Source organism: Coturnix japonica, unplaced genomic scaffold (genome assembly GCF_054131305.1).
Source record: "Coturnix japonica strain WE unplaced genomic scaffold, WE-NBRP24 Scf070, whole genome shotgun sequence".
Lineage (NCBI taxonomy): Eukaryota > Metazoa > Chordata > Aves > Galliformes > Phasianidae > Coturnix > Coturnix japonica.
The window spans coordinates 142,380-165,668 of NW_028188973.1; the positions used below are offsets into that span (position 1 = coordinate 142,380).

The window sequence follows — 23,289 nt, forward strand, 5'->3', positions numbered from 1 at the left end:
GCCTTTCCTTTCATTTATACTTTCCTTTCCTTTCATAATTACCTTTGCTTTCCTTTCTTTTATAAATTCCCTTCTTTTATAATTCCCTTCCCTTTGCATTATACCTACATTCCCTTTCTGTTCTGTAACATTTTCCTTTAGACCTTCCTTTCCATTCCTTTTTTTTTTTTTTTAAATTAACATTTCCTTTCCTTTTTTATATACTTCCCTATCCTTACAATTCTACATACAGTGACTTTCCTTCATACATTGCGTTCCTTTCCATTATATCTACCTTTCTTCTCTTTTCTATTCCCTTCCTTTCCCATCCTTTATACTTACCTTTGCTTTCCTTTCTTTTATACTTTCCCTTCCTATATACTTTCCTTTTCTTTAGACTTTCCTTTCCTTTATACTTTCCTTTTCTGTATACTTTCCTTTCCTTTACACTTTCATTTCAATTCCTATTTTTAAACTTAGCCTCTCCTTTCATTTATACTTTCCTTTCCTTTCCTTTCATACTTACATTTGCTTTCCTTTCTTTTATAAATTCTCTTCTTTTATAATTCCCTTCCCTTTTCATTATACCTACATTCCCTTTCTGTTCTGTAGCATTTTCCTTTAGACCTTCCTTTCCATTCCTTTTTTTTTATTTTAATTAACCTTGCCTTTCCTTTTTTATATACTTCCCTATCCTTACAATTCTACATACATTGACTTTCCCTTATACATTGCTTTCCTTTCCATTATATCTACCTTTCCTTTCTTTTCTATTCCCTTCCTTTCCCATCCTTTATACTTACCTTTGCTTCCTTTCTTTTATACTTTCCCTTCCTTTATACTTTCCATTCCCTTATACTTTCCTTTCCATTCCTATTTTTAAACTTACCCATTCCTTTCATTTATACTTTCTTATCCTTTCCAATATACTTACCCTTGCTTTCTTTTCTTTTATACTTTCCCTTTCTGTATACTTCCTTTTCCTTTACACTTTCATTTCAATTCCTATTTTTAAACTTAGACTTTCCTTTCATTTATACTTTCCTTTCCTTTCATACTTACCTTTGCTTTCCTTCCTTTTATAAATTCTCTTCTTTAATAATTCCCTTCCCTTTGCATTATACCTACATTCCCTTTCTGTTCTGTAACATTTTCCTTTAGACCTTCCTTTCCATACCTTTTTTTTTTTTAAAAATTAACCTTGCCTTTCCTTTTTTATATACTTCCCTATCCTTACAATTCTACATACATTGACTTTCCATTATACTTTGCTTTCCTTTCCATTATATCTACCTTTCCTTTCTTTTCTATTCCCTTCCTTTATACTTATTTTTGCTTCCTTTCTTTTATACTTTCCCTTCCTTTATACTTTCCATTCCCTTATACTTTCCTTTCCATTCCTATTTTTAAACTTACCCATTTCTTTCATTTATACTTTCTTATCCTTTCCAATATACTTACCCTTGCTTTCCTTTCTTTTATACTTTCCTTTTATGTATACTTTCTTTTCCTTTACACTTTCATTTCAATTCCTATTTTTAAACTTAGCCTTTCCTCTCATTTATACTTTTCTTTCCTTTCATACTTACCTTTGCTTTCCTTTCTTTTATAAATGCCCTTCTTTAATAATTCCCTTCCCTTTTCATTATACCTACATTCCCTTTCTGTTCTGTAGCATTTTCCTTTAGACCTATCCTTTCCATTCCTTTTTTTTTATTTTAATTAACTTTGCCTTTCCTTTTTTATATACTTCCCTATCCTTTCAATTCTACATACATTTACTTTCCCTCATACATTGCTTTCCTTTCCATTATATCTACCTTTCCTTTCTTTTCTATTCCCTTCCTTTCCCTTCCTTTATACTTACCTTTGCTTCCTTTCTTTTATACTTTCCCTTCCTTTATACTTTCCATTCCCTTATACTTTCGTTTCCATTCCTATTTTTAAACTTAACCATTCCTTTCATTTATACTTTCTTATCTTTTCCTATATACTTACTTTTGCTTTCCTTTCTTTTATACTTTCCCTTCCGATATACTTTCCTTTTCTTTATACTTTCCTTTCCTTTATACTTTCCTTTTCTGTATACTTTCCTTTCCTTTACACTTTCATTTCAATTCCTATTTTTAAACTTAGCCTCTCCTTTCATTTATAACTTCCTTTCCTTTCCTTTCATACTTACCTTTGCTTTCCTTTCTTTTATAAATTCCCTTCTTTTATAATTCCCTTCCATTTTCATTATACCTACATTCCCTTTCTGTTCTGTAACATTTTCCTTTAGACCTTCCTCTCCATTCCTTTTATTTTATTTTTATTAACCTTGCCTTTCCTTTTTTATATACTTCCCTATCCTTACAATTCTACATACATTGACTTTCCCTTATTCATTGCTTTCCTTTCCATTATATCTACTTTTCCTTTCTTTTCTATTCCCTTCCTTTCCCTTCCTTTATACTTACCTTTGCTTCCTTTCTTTTATACTTTCCCTTCCTTTATACTTTCCATTCCCATATACTTTCCTTTCCATTCCTATTTTTAAACTTACCCATTCCTTTCATTTATACTTTCTTATCCTTTCCAATATACTTACCCTTGCTTTCCTTTCTTTTATACTTTCCCTTTCCCTTTCTGTATACTTTCTTTTCCTTTACACTTTCATTTCAATTCCTATTTTTAAACTTAGCCTCTCTTTTCATTTATACTTTCCTTTTCTGTATACTTTCCGCTTTCCTTTACACTTTCATTTCAATTCCTATTTTTAAACTTAGCCTCTCCTGTCATTTATACTTTGCTTTCCTTTCCTTTCATACTTACCTTTGCTTTCCTTTCATTTATAAATTCCCTTCTTTTATAATTCCCTTCCCTTTGCATTATACCTACATTCCCTTTCTGTTCTGTAACATTTTCCTTTAGACCTTCCTTTCCATGCCTTTTTTTTTTTTTTTAAATTAACCTTTCCTTTCCTTTTTTATATACTTCCCTATGCTTACAATTCTACATACATTGACTTTCGATTATACTTTGCTTTCCTTTCCATTATATCTACCTTTCCTTTCTTTTCTATTCCCTTCCTTTCCCTTCCTTTATACTTACCTTTGCTTCCTTTCTTTTATACTTTCCCTTCCTTTATACTTTTCATTCCCTTATACTTTCCTTTCCATTCCTATTTTTAAACTTACCCATTCCTTTCATTTATACTTTCTTATCCTTTCCAATATACTTACCTTTGCTTTCCTTTCTTTTATACTTTCCCTTCCTTTATACTTTCCTTATCTTTCTACTTTCCTTTCCTTTATACTTTCCTGATCTGTATACTTTCCTTTTCTTTACACTTTCATTTCAATTCCTATTTCTAAACTTAGCCTCTCTTTTCATTTATACTTTCCTTTCCTTTCATACTTACCTTTGCTTACGTTTCTATTGTAAATTCCCTTCATTTATAATTCCCTTCCCTTTGCATTATACCTACCTTCCCTTTCTGTTCTGTAACATTTTCCTTTAGATCTTTCTTTCCATTCCTTTTTATTTTTAATATTATCCTTGCCTTTCCATTCTTATATAGTTCCCTATCCTTACAATTCTACATACATTGACTTTCCCTTATACATTGCTTTCCTTTCTATTATATCTACCTTTCCTTTCTTTTCTATTCCCTTCCTTTCCCTTCCTTTATACTTACCTTTGCTTCCTTTCTTTTATACTTTCCCTTCCTTTATACTTTCCATTCCCTTATACTTTCCTTTCCATTCCTATTTTTAAACTTACCCATTCCTTTCATTTATACTTTCTTATCATTTCCAATATACTCACTTTTGCTTTCCTTTCTTTTATATTTTCCCTTTCCATTTCTGTATACTTTCCTTTTCTTTACACTTTCATTTCAATTCCTATTTTTAAACTTAGCCTCTCTTTTCATTTATACTTTCCTTTCCTTTCCTTTCATACTTACCTTTGCTTTCTTTTATTTATAAATTCCCTTCTTTTATAATTCCCTTCCCTTTGCATTATACCTACATTCCCTTTCTGTTCTGTAACATTATCCTTTAGACTTTCCTTTCCATACCTTTTTTTTTTTTTAAAATTAACCTTGCCTTTCCTTTTTTATATACTTCCCTATCCTTACAATTCTACATACATTGACTTTCCATTATACTTTGCTTTCCTTTCCATTATATCTACCTTTCCTTTCTTTTCTATTCCCTTCCTTTCCCTTCCTTTATACTTACCTTTGCTTCCTTTCTTTTATACTTTCCCTTCCTTTATACTTTCCATTCCCTTATACTGTCCTTTCCATTCCTATTTTTAAACTTCCCCATTCCTTTCATTTATACGTACTTATCCTTTCCAATATACTTACCTTTGCTTTCCTTTCTTTTATACTTTCCCTTCCTTTATACTTTCCATTCCCTTATACTTTCCTTTCCATTCCTATTTTTAAACTTACCCATTCCTTTCATTTATACTTTCTTATCATTTCCAATATACTCACCTTTGCTTTCCTTTCTTTTATATTTTCCCTTTCCATTTCAGTATACTTTCCTTTTCTTTACACTTTCATTTCAATTCCTATTTTTAAACTTAGCCTCTCTTTTCATTTATACTTTCCTTTCCTTTCCTTTCATACTTACCTTTGCTTTCCTTTATTTATAAATTCCCTTCTTTTATAATTCCCTTCCCTTTGCATTATACCTACATTCCCTTTCTGTTCTGTAACATTTTCCTTTAGACCTTCCTTTCCATTCCTTTTTTATTTTTTTAAATTAACCTTGCCTTTCCTTTTTTATATACTTCCCTTTCCTTACAATTCTACATACATTGACTTTCCTTTATACTTTGCTTTCCTTTCCATTATATCTACCTTTCCTTTCTTTTCTATTCCCTTCCTTTCCCATCCTTTATACTTACCTTTGCTTCCTTTCTTTTATACTTTCCCTTCCTTTATCCTTTCCATTCCCTTATACTTTCCTTTCCATTCCTATTTTTAAACTTACCCATTCCTTTCATTTATACTTTCTTATCCTTTCCAATATACTTACCCTTGCTTTCCTTTCTTTTATACTTTCCTTTTCTGTATACTTTCTTTTCCTTTACACTTTCATTTCAATTCCTATTTTTAAACTTAGCCTTTCCTCTCATTTATACTTTCCTTTCCTTTCATACTTACCTTTGCTTTCCTTTCTTTTATAAATGCCCTTCTTTAATAATTCCTTTCCCTTTGCATTATACCTACATTCCCTTTCTGTTCTGTAACATTTTCCTTTAGACCTTCCTTTCCATACCTTTTTTTTTTTTTTAAATTAACTTTTCCTTTCCTTTTTTATATACTTCCCTATCCTTACAATTCTACATACATTGACTTTCCATTATACTTTGCTTTCCTTTCCATTATATCTACCTTTCCTTTCTTTTCTATTCCCTTCTTTTCCCTTCCTTTATACTTACCTTTGCTTCCTTTCTTTTATACTTTCCCTTCCTTTATACTTTCCATTCCCTTATACTTTCCTTTCCATTCCTATTTTTAAACTTACCCATTCCTTTCATTTATACTTTCTTATCCTTTCCAATATACTTACCTTTGCTTTCCATTCTTTTATACTTTCCTTTCCGTTATACTTTCCTTTTCTGTATACTTTCCGCTTTCCTTTACACTTTCATTTCAATTCCTATTTTTAAACTTAGCCTCTCCTTTCATTTATAATTTCCTTTCCTTTCCTTTCATACTTACCTTTGCTTTCCTTTCTTTTATAAATTACCTTCTTTTATAATTCCCATCCCTTTGCATTATACCTACATTCCCTTTCTGTTCTGTAGCATTTTCCTTTAGACCTTCCTTTCCATTCCTTTTTTTTTATTTTAATTAACCTTGCCTTTCCTTTTTTATATACTTCCCTATCCTTTCAATTCTACATACATTTACTTTCCCTCATACATTGCTTTCCTTTCCATTATATCTACCTTTCCTTTCTTTTCTATTCCCTTCCTTTCCCTTCCTTTATACTTACCTTTGCTTCCTTTCTTTTATACTTTCCCTTCCTTTATACTTTCCATTCCCTTATACTTTCGTTTCCATTCCTATTTTTAAACTTAACCATTCCTTTCATTTATACTTTCTTATCCTTTCCTATATACTTACTTTTGCTTTCCTTTCTTTTATACTTTCCCTTCCTATATACTTTCCTTTTCTTTATACTTTCCTTTCCTTTATACTTTCCTTTTCTGTATACTTTCCTTTCCTTTACACTTTCATTTCAATTCCTATTTTTAAACTTAGCCTCTCCTTTCATTTATAACTTCCTTTCCTTTCCTTTCATACTTACCTTTGCTTTCCTTTCTTTTATAAATTCCCTTCTTTTATAATTCCCTTCCCTTTTCATTATACCTACATTCCCTTTCTGTTCTGTAACATTTTCCTTTAGACCTTCCTTTCCATTCCTTTTTTTTTATTTTAATTAACCTTGCCTTTCCTTTTTTATATACTTCCCTATCCTTTCAATTCTACATACATTGACTTTCCCTCATACATTGCTTTCCTTTCCATTATATCTACCTTTCCTTTCTTTTCTATTCCCTTCCTTTCCCTTCCTTTATACTTATTTTTGCTTCCTTTCTTTTATACTTTCCCTTCCTTTATACTTTCCATTCCCATATACTTTCCTTTCCATTCCTATTTTTAAACGTAACCATTCCTTTCATTTATACTTTCTTATCCTTTCCAATATACTTACTTTTGCTTTCCTTTCTTTTATACTTTCCCTTCCTATATACTTTCCTTTTCTTTATACTTTCCTTTCCTTTATACTTTCCTTTTCTTTATACTTTCCCCTTTCCTTTACACTTTCATTTCAATTCCTATTTTTAAACTTAGCCTCTCCTTTCATTTATACTTTCCTTTCCTTTCCTTTCATACTTACCTTTGCTTTCCTTTCTTTTATAAATTCTCTTCTTTTATAATTCCCTTCCCTTTTCATTATACCTACATTCCCTTTCTGTTCTGTAACATTTTCCTTTAGACCTTCCTTTCCATTCCTTGTATTTTATTTTAATTAACCTTGCCTTTCCTTTTTTATATACTTCCCTATCCTTACAATTCTACATACAATGACTTTCCCTTATACATTGCTTTCCTTTCCATTATATCTACCTTTCCTTTCTTTTCTATTCCCTTCCTTTCCCATCCTTTATACTTACCTTTGCTTCCTTTCTTTTATACTTTCCCTTCCTTTATCCTTTCCATTCCCTTATACTTTCCTTTCCATTCCTATTTTTAAACTTACCCATTCCTTTCATTTATACTTTCTTATCCTTTCCAATATACTTACCCTTGCTTTCCTTTCTTTTATACTTTCCTTTTCTGTATACTTTCTTTTCCTTTACACTTTCATTTCAATTCCTATTTTTAAACTTAGCCTTTCCTCTCATTTATACTTTCCTTTCCTTTCATACTTACCTTTGCTTTCCTTTCTTTTATAAATGCCCTTCTTTAAAAATTCCCTTCCCTTTGCATTATACCTACATTCCCTTTCTGTTCTGTAACATTTTCCTTTAGACCTTCCTTTCCATACCTTTTTTTTTTTTTTTAAATTAACTTTTCCTTTCCTTTTTTATATACTTCCCTATCCTTACAATTCTACATACATTGACTTTCCATTATACTTTGCTTTCCTTTCCATTATATCTACCTTTCCTTTCTTTTCTATTCCCTTCTTTTCCCTTCCTTTATACTTACCTTTGCTTCCTTTCTTTTATACTTTCCCTTCCTTTATACTTTCCATTCCCTTATACTTTCCGTTCCATTCCTATTTTTAAACTTACCCATTCCTTTCATTTATACTTTCTTATCCTTTCCAATATACTTACCTTTGCTTTCCATTCTTTTATACTTTCCTTTCCGTTATACTTTCCTTTTCTGTATACTTTCCTTTCCTTTACACTTTCATTTCAATTCCTATTTTTAAACTTAGCCTCTCCTTTCATTTATACTTTCTTTTCCTTTCCTTTCATACTTACCTTTGCTTTCCTTTCTTTTATAAATTCCCTTCTTTTATAATTCCGTTCCCTTTGCATTATACCTACATTCCCTTTCTGTTCTGTAGCATTTTCTTTTAGACCTATCCTTTCCATTTCTTTTTTTTTATTTTAATTAACTTTGCCTTTCCTTTTTTATATACTTCCCTATCCTTTCAATTCTACATACATTTACTTTCCCTCATACATTGCTTTCCTTTCCATTATATCTACCTTTCCTTTCTTTTCTATTCCCTTCCTTTCCCTTCCTTTATACTTACCTTTGCTTCCTTTCTTTTATACTTTCCCTTCCTTTATACTTTCCATTCCCTTATACTTTCGTTTCAATTCCTATTTTTAAACTTAACCATTCCTTTCATTTATACTTTCTTATCTTTTCCTATATACTTACTTTTGCTTTCCTTTCTTTTATACTTTCCCTTCCTATATACTTTCCTTTTCTTTATACTTTCCTTTCTTTTATACTTTCCTTTTCTGTATACTTTCCTTTCCTTTACACTTTCATTTCAATTCCTATTTTTAAACTTAGCCTCTCCTTTCATTTATAACTTCCTTTCCTTTCCTTTCATACTTACCTTTGCTTTCCTTTCTTTTATAAATTCCCTTCTTTAATAATTCCCTTCCCTTTGCATTATACCTACATTCCCTTTCTGTTCTGTAACATTATCCTTTAGACTTTCCTTTCCATACCTTTTTTTTTTTTTAAAATTAACCTTGCCTTTCCTTTTTTATATACTTCCCTATCCTTACAATTCTACATACATTGACTTTCCCTTATTCATTGCTTTCCTTTCCATTATATCTACTTTTCCTTTCTTTTCTATTCCCTTCCTTTCCCTTCCTTTATACTTACCTTTGCTTCCTTTCTTTTATACTTTCCCTTCCTTTATACTTTCCATTCCCATATACTTTCCTTTCCATTCCTATTTTTAAACTTACCCATTCCTTTCATTTATACTTTCTTATCCTTTCCAATATACTTACCTTTGCTTTCCTTTCTTTTATACTTTCCCTTCCTTTATACTTTCCTTATCTTTATACTTTCCTTTCCTTTATACTTTCCTGATCTGTATACTTTCCTTTTCTTTACACTTTCATTTCAATTCCTATATTTAAACTTAGCCTCTACCTTCGTTTATACTTTCCTTTCCTTTCATACTTACCTTTGCTTTCCTTTCTATTATAAATTCCCTTCATTTATAATTCCCTTCCCTTTGCATTATACCTACCTTCCCTTTCTGTTCTGTAACATTTTCCTTTAGATCTTTCTTTCCATTCCTTTTTATTTTTAATATTATCCTTGCCTTTCCATTCTTATATAGTTCCCTATCCTTACAATTCTACATACATTGACTTTCCCTTATACATTGCTTTCCTTTCTATTATATCTACCTTTCCTTTCTTTTCTATTCCCTTCCTTTCCCTTCCTTTATACTTACCTTTGCTTCCTTTCTTTTATACTTTCCCTTCCTTTATACTTTCCATTCCCTTATACTTTCCTTTCCATTCCTATTTTTAAACTTAACCATTCCTTTCATTTATACTTTCTTATCCTTTCCAATATACTTACTTTTGCTTTCCTTTCTTTTATACTTTCCCTTCCTATATACTTTCCTTTTCTTTATACTTTCCTTTCCTTTATACTTTCCTTTTCTGTATACTTTCCCCTTTCCTTTACACTTTCATTTCAATTCCTATTTTTAAACTTAGCCTCTCCTTTCATTTATACTTTCCTTTCCTTTCCTTTCATACTTACCTTTGCTTTCCTTTCTTTTATAAATTCTCTTCTTTTATAATTCCCTTCCCTTTTCATTATACCTACATTCCCTTTCTGTTCTGTAGCATTTTCCTTTAGACCTTCCTTTCCATTCCTTGTATTTTATTTTAATTAACCTTGCCTTTCCTTTTTTATATACTTCCCTATCCTTACAATTCTACATACAATGACTTTCCCTTATACATTGCTTTCCTTTCCATTATATCTACCTTTCCTTTCTTTTCTATTCCCTTCCTTTCCCATCCTTTATACTTACCTTTGCTTCCTTTCTTTTATACTTTCCCTTCCTTTATCCTTTCCATTCCCTTATACTTTCCTTTCCATTCCTATTTTTAAACGTACCCATTCCTTTCATTTATACTTTCTTATCCTTTCCAATATACTTACCCTTGCTTTCCTTTCTTTTATACTTTCCTTTTCTGTATACTTTCTTTTCCTTTACACTTTCATTTCAATTCCTATTTTTAAACTTAGCCTTTCCTCTCATTTATACTTTCCTTTCCTTTCATACTTACCTTTGCTTTCCTTTCTTTTATAAATGCCCTTCTTTAATAATTCCCTTCCCTTTGCATTATACCTACATTCCCTTTCTGTTCTGTAACATTTTCCTTTAGACCTTCCTTTCCATACCTTTTTTTTTTTTTTTAAATTAACTTTTCCTTTCCTTTTTTATATACTTCCCTATCCTTACAATTCTACATACATTGACTTTCCATTATACTTTGCTTTCCTTTCCATTATATCTACCTTTCCTTTCTTTTCTATTCCCTTCTTTTCCCTTCCTTTATACTTACCTTTGCTTCCTTTCTTTTATACTTTCCCTTCCTTTATACTTTCCATTCCCTTATACTTTCCGTTCCATTCCTATTTTTAAACTTACCCATTCCTTTCATTTATACTTTCTTATCCTTTCCAATATACTTACCTTTGCTTTCCATTCTTTTATACTTTCCTTTCCGTTATACTTTCCTTTTCTGTATACTTTCCTTTCCTTTACACTTTCATTTCAATTCCTATTTTTAAACTTAGCCTCTCCTTTCATTTATACTTTCTTTTCCTTTCCTTTCATACTTACCTTTGCTTTCCTTTCTTTTATAAATTCCCTTCTTTTATAATTCCCTTCCCTTTGCATTATACCTACATTCCCTTTCTGTTCTGTAGCATTTTCCTTTAGACCTATCCTTTCCATTCCTTTTTTTTTATTTTAATTAACTTTGCCTTTCCTTTTTTATATACTTCCCTATCCTTACAATTCTACATACATTTACTTTCCCTCATACATTGCTTTCCTTTCCATTATATCTACCTTTCCTTTCTTTTCTATTCCCTTCCTTTCCCTTCCTTTATACTTACCTTTGCTTCCTTTCTTTTATACTTTCCCTTCCTTTATACTTTCCATTCCCTTATACTTTCCTTTCCATTCCTATTTTTAAACTTAACCATTCCTTTCATTTATACTTTCTTATCCTTTCCAATATACTTACTTTTGCTTTCCTTTCTTTTATACTTTCCCTTCCTATATACTTTCCTTTTCTTTATACTTTCCTTTCTTTTATACTTTCCTTTTCTGTATACTTTCCTTTCCTTTACACTTTCATTTCAATTCCTATTTTTAAACTTAGCCTCTCCTTTCATTTATAACTTCCTTTCCTTTCCTTTCATACTTACCTTTGCTTTCCTTTCTTTTATAAATTCCCTTCTTTTATAATTCCCTTCCATTTTCATTATACCTACATTCCCTTTCTGTTCTGTAACATTTTTCTTTAGACCTTCCTCTCCATTCCTTTTATTTTATTTTTATTAACCTTGCCTTTCCTTTTTTATATACTTCCCTATCCTTACAATTCTACATACATTGACTTTCCCTTATTCATTGCTTTCCTTTCCATTATATCTACTTTTCCTTTCTTTTCTATTCCCTTTGCTTTCCCTTCCTTTATACTTACCTTTGCTTCCTTTCTTTTATACTTTCCCTTCCTTTATACTTTCCATTCCCATATACTTTCCTTTCCATTCCTATTTTTAAACTTACCCATTCCTTTCATTTATACTTTCTTATCCTTTCCAATATACTTACCTTTGCTTTCCTTTCTTTTATACTTTCCCTTCCTTTATACTTTCCTTATCTTTATACTTTCCTTTCCTTTATACTTTCCTGATCTGTATACTTTCCTTTTCTTTACAATTTCATTTCATTTCCTATTTTTAAACTTAGCCTCTACCTTCGTTTATACTTTCCTTTCCTTTCATACTTACCTTTGCTTTCCTTTCTATTATAAATTCCCTTCATTTATAATTCCCTTCCCTTTGCATTATACCTACCTTCCCTTTCTGTTCTGTAACATTTTCCTTTAGATCTTTCTTTCCATTCCTTTTTATTTTTAATATTATCCTTGCCTTTCCATTCTTATATAGTTCCCTATCCTTACAATTCTACATACATTGACTTTCCCTTATACATTGCTTTCCTTTCTATTATATCTACCTTTCCTTTCTTTTCTATTCCCTTCCTTTCCCTTCCTTTATACTTACCTTTGCTTCCTTTCTTTTATACTTCCCTTCCTTTATACTTTCCATTCCCTTATACTTTCCTTTCCATTCCTATTTTTAAACTTACCCATTCCTTTCATTTATACTTTCTTATCATTTCCAATATACTCACCTTTGCTTTCCTTTCTTTTATATTTTCCCTTTCCATTTCTGTATACTTTCCTTTCTTTTACACTTTCATTTCAATTCCTATTTTTAAACTTAGCCTCTCCTTTCATTTATACTTTCCTTTCCTTTCCTTTCCTTTCCTTTCATACTTACCTTTGCTTTCCTTTCTTTTATAAATTCCCTTCTTTAATAATTCCCTTCCCTTTGCATTATACCTACATTCCCTTTCTGTTCTGTAACATTCTCCTTTAGACCTTCCTTTCCATATCTTTTTTTTTTTTTAAATTAACCTTTCCTTTCTTTTTTTATATACTTCCCTATCCTTACAATTCTACGTACATTGACTTTCCATTATACTTTGCTTTCCTTTCCATTATATCTACCTTTCCTTTCTTTTCTATTCCTTTCCTTTCCCTTCCTTTATACTTACCTTTGCTTCCTTTCTTTTATACTTTCCCTTCCTTTATACTTTCCATTCCCTTATACTTTCCCTTCCATTCCTATTTTTAAACTTACCCATTCCTTTCATTTATACTTTCTTATCCTTTCCAATATACTTACCTTTGCTTTCCTTTCTTTTATACTTTCCCTTCGTTTATACTTTCCTTTTCTATATACTTTCCTTTCCTTTATACTTTCCTTTTCTGTATACTTTCCTTTCCTTTACACTTTCATTTCAATTCCTATTTTTAAACTTAGCATCTCCCTTCATTTATACTTTCCTTTCCTTTCATACTTACCTTTGCTTTCCTTTCTTTTATAAATTCCCTTCTTTTATAATTCCCTTCCCTTTGCATTATACCTACATTCCCTTTCTGTTCTGTAACATTTTCTTTTAGACCTTCCTTTCCATACCTTTTTTTTTTAAAAAAATTAACCTTGCCTTTCCTTTCTTATATACTTCCCTTTCCTTACAATTCTACATACATTGACTTTCCCTTATACATTGCTTTCCTTTCCATTATATCAACCTTTCCTTTCTTTTCTATTCCCTTCCTTTCCCTTCCTTTATACTTCCATTCCCTTATACTTTCCTTTCCATTCCTATTTTTAAACTTACCCATTCCTTTCATTTATACTTTCTTATCCTTTCCAATATACTTACCTTTGCTTTCCTTTCTTTTATACTTTCCCTTCCTTTATACTTTCCTTATCTTTATACTTTCCTTTCCTCTATACTTTCCTGATCTGTATACTTTCCTTTTCTTTACACTTTCATTTCAATTCCTATTTTTAAACTTAGCCTCTCCCTTCTATTATACTTTCCTTTCCTTTCATACTTACCTTTGCTTACCTTTCTATTATAAATTCCCTTCATTTATAATTCCCTTCCCTTTGCATTATACCTACCTTCCCTTTCTGTTCTGTAACATTTTCCTTTAGATCTTTCTTTCCATTCCTTTTTTTTTTTAATATTAACCTTGCCTTTCCATTCTTATATAGTTCCCTATCCTTACAATTCTACATACATTGACTTTCCCTTATACATTGCTTTCCTTTCTATTATATCTACCTTTCCTTTCTTTTCTATTCCCTTCCTTTCCCTTCCTTTATACTTACCTTTGCTTCCTTTCTTTTATACTTTCCCTTCCTTTATACTTTCCATTCCCTTATACTTTCCTTTCCATTCCTATTTTTAAACTTACCCATTCCTTTCATTTATACTTTCTTATCATTTCCAATATACTCACCTTTGCTTTCCATTCTTTTATATTTTCCCTTTCCATTTCTGTATACTTTCCTTTCCTTTACACTTTCATTTCAATTCCTATTTTTAAACTTAGCCTCTCCTTTCATTTATACTTTCCTTTCCTTTCCTTTCCTTTCATACTTACCTTTGCTTTCCTTTCTTTTATAAATTCCCTTCTTTAATAATTCCCTTCCCTTTGCATTATACCTACATTCCCTTTCTGTTCTGTAACATTTTCCTTTAGACCTTCCTTTCCATATCTTTTTTTTTTTTTTAAATTAACCTTTCCTTTCCTTTTTTATATACTTCCCTATCCTTACAATTCTACGTACATTGACTTTCCCTTATACATTGCTTTCCTTTCCATTATATCAACCTTTCCTTTCTTTTCTATTCCCTTCCTTTCCCTTCCTTTATACTTACCTTTGCTTCCTTTCTTTTATACTTTCCCTTCCTTTATACTTCCATTCCCTTATACTTTCCTTTCCATTCCTATTTTTAAACTTACCCATTCCTTTCATTTATACTTTCTTATCCTTTCCAATATACTTACCTTTGCTTTCCTTTCTTTTATACTTTCCCTTCCTTTATACTTTCCTTATCTTTATACTTTCCTTTCCTCTATACTTTCCTGATCTGTATACTTTCCTTTTCTTTACACTTTCATTTCAATTCCTATTTTTAAACTTAGCCTCTCCCTTCGTTTATACTTTCCTTTCCTTTCATACTTACCTTTATTTACCTTTCTATTATAAATTCCCTTCATTTATAATTCCCTTCCCTTTGCATTATACCTACCTTCCCTTTCTGTTCTGTAACATTTTCCTTTAGATCTTTCGTTCCATTCCTTTTTATTTTTAATATTAACCTTGCCTTTCCATTCTTACATAGTTCCCTATCCTTACAATTCTACATACATTGACTTTCCCTTATACATTGCTTTCCTTTCTATTATATCTACCTTTCCTTTCTTTTCTATTCCCTTCCTTTCCCTTCCTTTATACTTACCTTTGCTTCCTTTCTTTTATACTTTCCCTTCGTTTATACTTTCCATTCCCTTATACTTTCCTTTCCATTCCTATTTTTAAACTTACCCATTCCTTTCATTTATACTTTCTTATCCTTTCCAGTATACTTACCTTTGCTTTCCTTTCTTTTATACTTTCCCTTCCTTTATACTTTACTTTTCTTTATACTTTCCTTTCCTTTATACTTTCCTTTTCTGTATACTTTCCTTTCCTTTACACTTTCATTTCAATTCCTATTTTTAAACTTAGCCTCTCTTTACATTTATACTTTCCTTTCCTTTCCTTTCATACTTACCTTTGCTTTCCTTTATTTATAAATTCCCTTCTTTTATAATTCCCTTCCCTTTGCATTATACCTACATTCCCTTTCTGTTCTGTAACATTATCCTTTAGACTTTCCTTTCCATACCTTTTTTTTTTTTTAAAATTAACCTTTCCTTTCCTTTTTTATATACTTCCCTATCCTTACAATTCTACATACATTGACTTTCCATTATACTTTGCTTTCCTTTCCATTATATCTACCTTTCCTTTCTTTTCTATTCCCTTCCTTTCCCTTCCTTTATACTTACCTTTGCTTCCTTTCTTTTATACTTTCCCTTCCTTTATACTTTCCATTCCCTTATACTGTCCTTTCCATTCCTATTTTTAAACTTACCCATTCCTTTCATTTATACTTTCTTATCCTTTCCTATATACTTACCTTTGCTTTCCTTTCTTTTATACTTTCCCTTCCTATATACTTTCCTTTTCTTTATACTTTCCTTTCCTTTATACTTTCCTTTTCTGTATACTTTCCTTTCCTTTACACTTTCATTTCAATTCCTATTTTTAAACTTAGCCTCTCTTTTCATTTATACTTTCCTTTCCTTTCCTTTCATACTTACCTTTGCTTTCCTTTCTTTTATAAATTCCCTTCTTTTATAATTCCCTTCCCTTTGCATTATACCTACATTCCATTTCTGTTCTGTAACATTTTCCTTTAGACCTTCCTTTCCATACCTTTTTTTGTAAAAAAAATTAACCTTGCCTTTCCTTTTTTCTATACTTCCCTTTCCTAACAATTCTACATACATTGACTTTCCCTTATACATTGCTTTCCTTTCCATTATATCAACCTTTCCTTTCTTTTCTATTCCCTTCCTTTCCCTTCCTTTATACTTACCTTTGCTTCCTTTCTTTTATACTTTCCCTTCCTTTATACTTCCATTCCCTTATACTTTCCTTTCCATTCCTATTTTTAAACTTACCCATTCCTTTCATTTATACTTTCTTATCCTTTCCAATATACTTACTTTTGCTTTCCTTTCTTTTATACTTTCCCTTCCTTTATACTTTCCTTATCTTTATACATTCCTTTCCTTTATACTTTCCTGATCTGTATACTTTCCTTTTCTTTACACTTTCATTTCAATTCCTATTTTTAAACTTAGCCTCTCTTTTCATTTATACTTTCCTTTCCTTTCCTTTCATACTTACCTTTGCTTACCTTTCTATTATAAATTCCCTTCATTTATAATTCCCTTCCCTTTGCACTATACCTACCTTCCCTTTCTGTTCTGTAACATTTTCCTTTAGATCTTTCTTTCCATTCCTTTTTTTTTTAATATTAACCTTGCCTTTCCATTCTTATATAGTTCCCTATCCTTACAATTCTACATACATTGACTTTCCCTTATACATTGCTTTCCTTTCTATTATATCTACCTTTCCTTTCTTTTCTATTCCCTTCCTTTCCCTTCCTTTATACTTACCTTTGCTTCCTTTCTTTTATACTTTCCCTTCCTTTATACTTTCCATTCCCTTATACTTTCCTTTCCATTCCTATTTTTAAACTTACCCATTCCTTTCATTTATACTTTCTTGTCCTTTCCAATATACTTACCTTTGCTTTCCTTTCTTTTATACTTTCCCTTCCTTTATACTTTCCTTTTCTTTATACTTTCCTTTCCTTCATACTTTCCTTTTCTGTATACTTTCCTTTCCTTTACACTTTCATTTCAATTCCTATTTTTAAACTTAGCCTCTCTTTTCATTTATACTTTCCTTTCCTTTCCTTTCATACTTACCTTTGCTTTCCTTTCTTTTATAAATTCCCTTCTTTTTAATTCCCTTCCCTTTGCATTATACCTACATTCCCTTTATGTTCTGTAACATTTTCCTTTAGACCTTCCTTTCCATTCCTTTTTTTTTTTTTAAATTAACCTTGCCTTTCCTTTTTTATATACTTCCCTTTCCTTACAATTCTACATACATTGACTTTCCTTTATACTTTGCTTTCCTTTCCATTATATCTACCTTTTCTTTCTTTTCTATTCCCTGCCTTTCCCTTCCTTTATACTTACCTTTGCTTCCTTTCTTTTATACTTTCCCTTCCTTTATACTTTCCATTCCCTTATACTTTCCTTTCCATTCCTATTTTTAAACTTACCCATTCCTTTCATTTATACTTTCTTATCCTTTCCAATATACTCACCTTTGCTTTCCTTTCTTTTATACTTTCCCTTTCCTTTTCTGTATACTTTCCTTTCCTTTACACTTTCATTTCAATTCCTATTTTTAAACTTAGCCTCTCCTTTCATTTATACTTTCCTTTCCTTTCCTTTCATACTTACCTTTGCTTTCCTTTCCTTTACAAATTCCCTTCTTTTATAATTCCCTTTCCTTTGCATTATACCTACATTCCCTTTCTGTTCTGTAACATTTTCCTTTAGACCTTCCTTTCCATACCTTTTTTTTTTTAAAAAAATTAACCTTTCCTTTCCTTTCTTATATACTTCCCTATCCTTACAATTCTACATACATTGACTTTCCATTATACTTTGCTTTCCTTTCCATTATATCTACCTTTCCTTTCTTTTCTATTCCCTTCCTTTCCCTTCCTTTATACTTACCTTTGCTTCCTTTCTTTTATACTTTCCCTTCCTTTATACTTTCCATTCCCTTATACTTTCCATTCCTATTTTTAAACTTACCCATTCCTTTCATTTATACTTTCTTATCCTTTCCAATATACTTACCTTTGCTTTCCTTTCTTTTATACTTTCCCTTCCTATATACTTTCCTTTTCTTTATACTTTCCTTTCCTTTATACTTTCCTTTTCTGTATACTTTCCGCTTTCCTTTACACTTTCATTTCAATTCCTATTTTTAAACTTAGCCTCTCCTTTCATTTATACTTTCCTTTCCTTTCCTTTCATACTTACCTTTGTTTTCCTTTCTTTTATAAATTCCCTTCTTTTATAATTCCCTTCCATTTACATTATACCTACATTCCCTTTCTGTTCTGTAACATTTTCCTTTAGACCTTCCTTTCCATTCCTTTTTTTTTTTTTAAATTAACCCTTCCTTTCCTTTTTTATATACTTCCCTATCCTTACAATTCTACATACATTGACTTTCCATTATACTTTGCTTTCCTTTCCATTATATCTACCTTTCCTTTCTTTTCTATTCCCTTCCTTTCCCTTCCTTTATACTTACCTTTGCTTCCTTTCTTTTATACTTTCCCTTCCTTTATACTTTCCATTCCCTTATACTTTCCTTTCCATTCCTATTTTTAAACTTACCCATTCCTTTCATTTATACTTTCTTATCCTTTCCAATATACTTACCTTTTCTTTCCTTTCTTTTATACTTTCCCTTCCTTTATACTTTCCTTTTCTTTATACTTTCCATTATACTTTCCTTTCTTTTGTACCTTCCTTTCCTTCATACTTTCCTTTCCTTAGCATACCTTTATACTTTCCTTTCGTTTTCTTTTCCTTTTCCTTCCCCCCCCCTTTTTTCTTCTTTTCTCTTTACTTTTTCTTTTTTTTCTACTTATTTTTCTTGCCTTCTTTCCTTATCCTTTGGCTTTTTCTTCCCCTTTTTGTTTTATTTTTCTTCCCCATTTTCTTTCCCTTCTCCTTTTTCTATTCTTTTTCTTCCCAAATCTTTCTCTATTTTCTTCCCTGTTTTCTTCCCTCCTCTTTCTTCCCCTTTTATCTTTACTTTCTCCTGTTTTACGTTTTTTTTTCCCTGTGTCTTTTTCTTTACCTTTTTTTTCCCTACCTCCATTTTATTTTTCTTCTTTCTTGCTTTCTTTTTAATTTTCATTTTCTTTTCATTTTTCTTCCACTTTTATCATTACTTTTTATTTCTTGCTTTTCTTCCCTCTCCCCCCCCCCAACACCCACCCATCCACATTTTGTCTTTTGCTTCCTCCTTTTAAAATCTTGATTGTTTTTTTCTTATTTTCTTCCCTTCCCCCCCCTTTTTCTGTTCCCATATATTTTTTACTTGTTTATGTTTTCCTCTTCCTTTTCCATCCCCTCCCCCCCCATTTTTCTTTTGCTTTTGGTTCTTCTTAACCTGTTTTTCTTTTGCTTTTCTCTTTTTGTTCTCCTTTCTCTATTTAATTTTCATTTTCTCTTCCCCCTTTCCTTTCCTCTTTTTTCTTGCTCCTTTTTTTCTTCCCCTTTATGTTTCCCTTTCCCTTTCTTTCCCTTTATCTTTTTTTCTCTTTTTTCTTTTATTTTCCTGTCTTTTCTTTCTTTACTTTTTCCTTTTTTCTTTTTGTTCTTCCCTTCTTTCCTTTTGCTTTTGCTTCTTCTTCCCCTTTTTGTTTTATTTTTCTTCCCCATTTTCTTTCCCTTCTCCTTTTTCTATTCTTTTTCTTCCCTATTATCATTTTTCTTCTATTTTCTTCCCTGTTTTCTCCCCTCTTTTTTCTTCCCTTTTTATCTTGACTTTCTCCTGTTTCATGTTTTTTTCCCTATTTCTTTTTTTTTAACTTTTTCTTCCCTATCTTTATTTTTCTTCTTTCTCACTTTTTTTCTCTTTTTAATATTCGTTTTCTTTCCATTTTTCTTCCCCTTTTCTCATTCTTTTTTATTTCTTGATTTTCTTCCCTCTTTTCTTTTTACCCCGACCCATTCTTTGTCTTTTTTTTCTTTTTAAAGTTTGATAATTTTTTTTTCTTCTTCTCTTCCCGTCCCCCTTTTTTTTATAGCCCATATATTCTTTACTTCTTTTCCTTTTCCTTTTCCAATCATTCCCCCATCCCCCACCCCCTATTTTCTTTAGCTTTTGTTTCTTTTTACCCTATCTGTTTTACTTTCGCTTCCTCCTTTTCTGTTCTCTTTTCTCTTTTTCTTCCCTATTTAATTTTCTTTTTTGCTTCCCCATTTCCTTCCCTCTTTTTTCTTGCTTTTTTTTCTTTCCCTTTATGTTTCTTTTTCTTCTTCTCTATTCTTTTTCTTTTTTTTCTTTTCTTTTCTTTTTCCTTTTTTTTCTTTTTTCTTTTTTCTTTTTTCCTTTGTTTTCCTTTTTTTTTTCTTTTCCTTTCTTTTTTTATTCTTTTCTTCTTCTTTTCTTTTTCTTCCCTTCTTTCCTTTCGCTTTTACTTTCTCTTCCCCTTTTTGTTTTTTCTTCCCCATTTTTTCCCTTCTCCTTTTCCTATTCTTTTTCTTCCCTATTATCATTCTTCTTCTATTTCCTTCCCTGTATTCTTCCCTCTTTTTTCTTCCCTCTTTTTTTCTTCCTTTTATCTTTACTTTCCCCCTTCTGTTTCCTGTTTTTTATTTCTCCTATTTCTTTTCCATTACCTTTTTTCCCTATCTTCTCCCTTTTCTATTCCCTTTTCTCTTTTTCTTCACTGTTTAATTTTCATTTCCTCTTTCTTCCCCCTTTCCTTCCCTGTTTTTTCTTGCTCCTTTTTTTTTCCCTTCCCTTTTATGTTTCCTTATTGCTTTCTTTCTCTTTCCCTCTCTCTTTCTTCTTCACTACCCTCTTTTCTTTACTCTTCATTCATTTCTTTTTCTTCTTCTTCTTTTTCTTCCCTTTCTTTGCCTTCTTTTTCTTCACTTCTTTCATTTTCCTTTTGTTCATTTCTCCTGTTTTTGTTTTTCTTTTCTTCCCCATTTTCTTTTCCTTCTATTTTTTATATTCTTTTTCTTCCCTATTATCATTTTTCTTCTTTTTTTCCCCGTTTTCTTACCTTTACCCCCCCCAATTTTATTTTTGTCTTCCCTCTTCTATTTCCTTTTATCTTTCTCCTATTACTTTTTTTTCTCTTCTTCTTTCCTTTCCTTATATTCTCTTCTTTTCTTCTTTTCTTTTTTCCTTTCTTTTTTCTATCCTCTTTCCATTTTCTCCCCTCCCCTCTCCTCATTTCTTTTTTTTCCCTCTCTTTCCCTTTCTTTCCCTTTTCCTTTCTCTTTCCCTTTCCCTTTATTTCCCTTTCCCTTCCCTTTCTCTTCTTTTCATTTCTTCTTTTAATTTTTTTTTCTTTGACTTCGCTTCTTTCCTTTTGCTTTTGTTTTTTCTTCCCCTATTTTTTTCTTCCTCATTTTCTTTCCCTTCTCCTCTCACTATTCTTTTTCTTCCCAACTATCATTCTTCTATTTTCCTCCCTCTTTTCTTCCCCCTTTATTCTTCCCCTTTTATCTTTGCTTTCCCACTTCTCTTTCCCTTCCCTCCCCTTTCTTTCCCTTTACCCCCTTCTATCCCTTTCCCTTTCTTTTTTCTTATTTTCTTGTCTTTTTTTAATTCTTTTCTTTTGCTACCCTATTTTTCTTCTCTATTTTTTCTTCTTTTTTCTTTTTCTTTTTCTCTTCTTTTTTCTTTTTCTATTTTCTTTTGGCTTTGCTATTACCTTATTCTTTTTGTTTTTCTATATCTTCCTTTTTTTCCCTTTATTCTATTCTTCTTTCTCTTTTCTATCCCTATTATTTTTTTCCTTTTTCATTAACTTTTTTCTTTTTCTTTATCTTTTTTCTTTTTTTTTCTTTCTTTTCTGTTGCTCTTTCTTCTTGTTCCTTTTTCTTTTATTTTTTTCTGCTGCTTTTTCTTCTTGTTTCATTGATTTTCCTTTTCTTTTGCTTTTTAAATCTATTTTTCCTCTCCTTTTTTTTCTTTCTCTTTTTCTTCCCTTGTTTCTTTTTATCCCAATTTTCTTCACCTTTTTCTTTCATCTTCTTCCCCTTCTTCATTTCCTTTACTTTCCTTTTTTTTTACTTTTAAAGCACAATTACTTCATGAAATGATACTTCTCGATGTACAAACAGATATAAAAATATCATCTGATACCTCTTTGCGCTGTTCTCACAATCATAGAGTAGCCATCAGTAGCTTTGGTTTTGGTAAAAAAAAAAAAGAAAAAAAAATCTGCAGGACTGTCGTACAAATACTGGTGATGGGGGATGGAAGGGAGATATTCTGGCCATCAGTGACCTTTCCCTTCCATTTCCCCCCCTTATTTTCTTTTGCTTTTGGTTCTTCTTACCCTATTTGTTTCTCTCTTCCTTCCCCCTTTTCTGTTCTCCTTTCTCTTTTTCTTCCCTATTTTCTCTTCCCCCTTTCCTTCCCCCTTTTTTCTTGCTCTTTTTTTTTACTTCCCCTTTATGTTTCCCTTTCCCTTTCCTTTTATTTCCCTTTCCCTTTATTTCCCTTCCCTTTTTCTTTTCTCTTTTCTATTCTTTTCTTTGGGGAAGCTGTATTTATGTTGTATTTACTTTGGTATTTATCTTACCTTTTTAGAGGAGTTGTGCCTGCTTCTTCTTCTTCAAAAAGGAACAGGGAGCTCTACAGTAGAAGCCTGAAGGTGAGGTGGGCTGGCCTCTCTGTCTGCCTGTGCTCCTTCCTTCCCCCTGGAAAGTTTATCACATGTGATTTTGATAGGCTTCTTCTTACCCTATTTGTTTTACTATTCCTCCCCCCTTTTGTGTTCTCCTTTCTCTTTTTCTTCCCTATTTAATTTTCATTTTCTGTTTACTTCCCCCTTTCCTTCCCTCTTTTTTCTTGCTCTTTCTTTTTCTTCCCCTTTACGTTTCCCTTTCCCTTGATTTCTCTTTCTCTTCCTCTTTCCCTTCCCCTTCCCTTTTCTTTTCCCCTTCTGTTTCTTCCCTTACTTCCCTTCTTTTTTGGGAAGCTGTATTCATCTTGTATTTAGTTTTGTATTTATCTTACCTTTTTAGAGGTGTTGTGCCTGCTTCTGCTGGCTTCAAAAAGGAACAAGGAGCTCTACAGTAGAAGCCTGAAGGTGAGTTGGGCTGGCCTCTCTGCCTGCCTGTGCTCCTTCCTTCCCCCTGCAAAGATCACCACATGAGATTTTGATAGGATTCTTTTTACTCTATTTGTTTTTCTTTTCC

At 31.2% G+C, this 23,289-nt stretch overlaps 1 protein-coding gene and 1 long non-coding RNA gene across 2 annotated transcripts in view; one reads left to right on the forward strand and one right to left on the reverse strand.

The window, feature by feature from the left end:
- LOC116653013 (uncharacterized) overlaps nucleotides 1-23,227 on the reverse strand; it is a 50,638-nt gene extending 27,411 nt beyond the window's left edge. Inside the window, exons 1-2 of the long non-coding RNA XR_014941294.1 lie at nucleotides 23,108-23,227; nucleotides 22,671-22,788 (exon numbers count right to left, since the gene is read on the reverse strand). This is a non-coding gene — a long non-coding RNA (uncharacterized LOC116653013). The remainder of the gene's footprint in view (nucleotides 1-22,670; nucleotides 22,789-23,107) is intronic.
- Nucleotides 1-23,289, forward strand: part of LOC146751615 (phosphoglucomutase-like protein 5) — a 63,498-nt gene that overhangs the window by 39,386 nt on the left and 823 nt on the right. The window contains exon 6 of the mRNA XM_085533900.1: nucleotides 23,116-23,180. The gene's annotated coding sequence lies outside the window, so the exon portion shown is untranslated. The remainder of the gene's footprint in view (nucleotides 1-23,115; nucleotides 23,181-23,289) is intronic.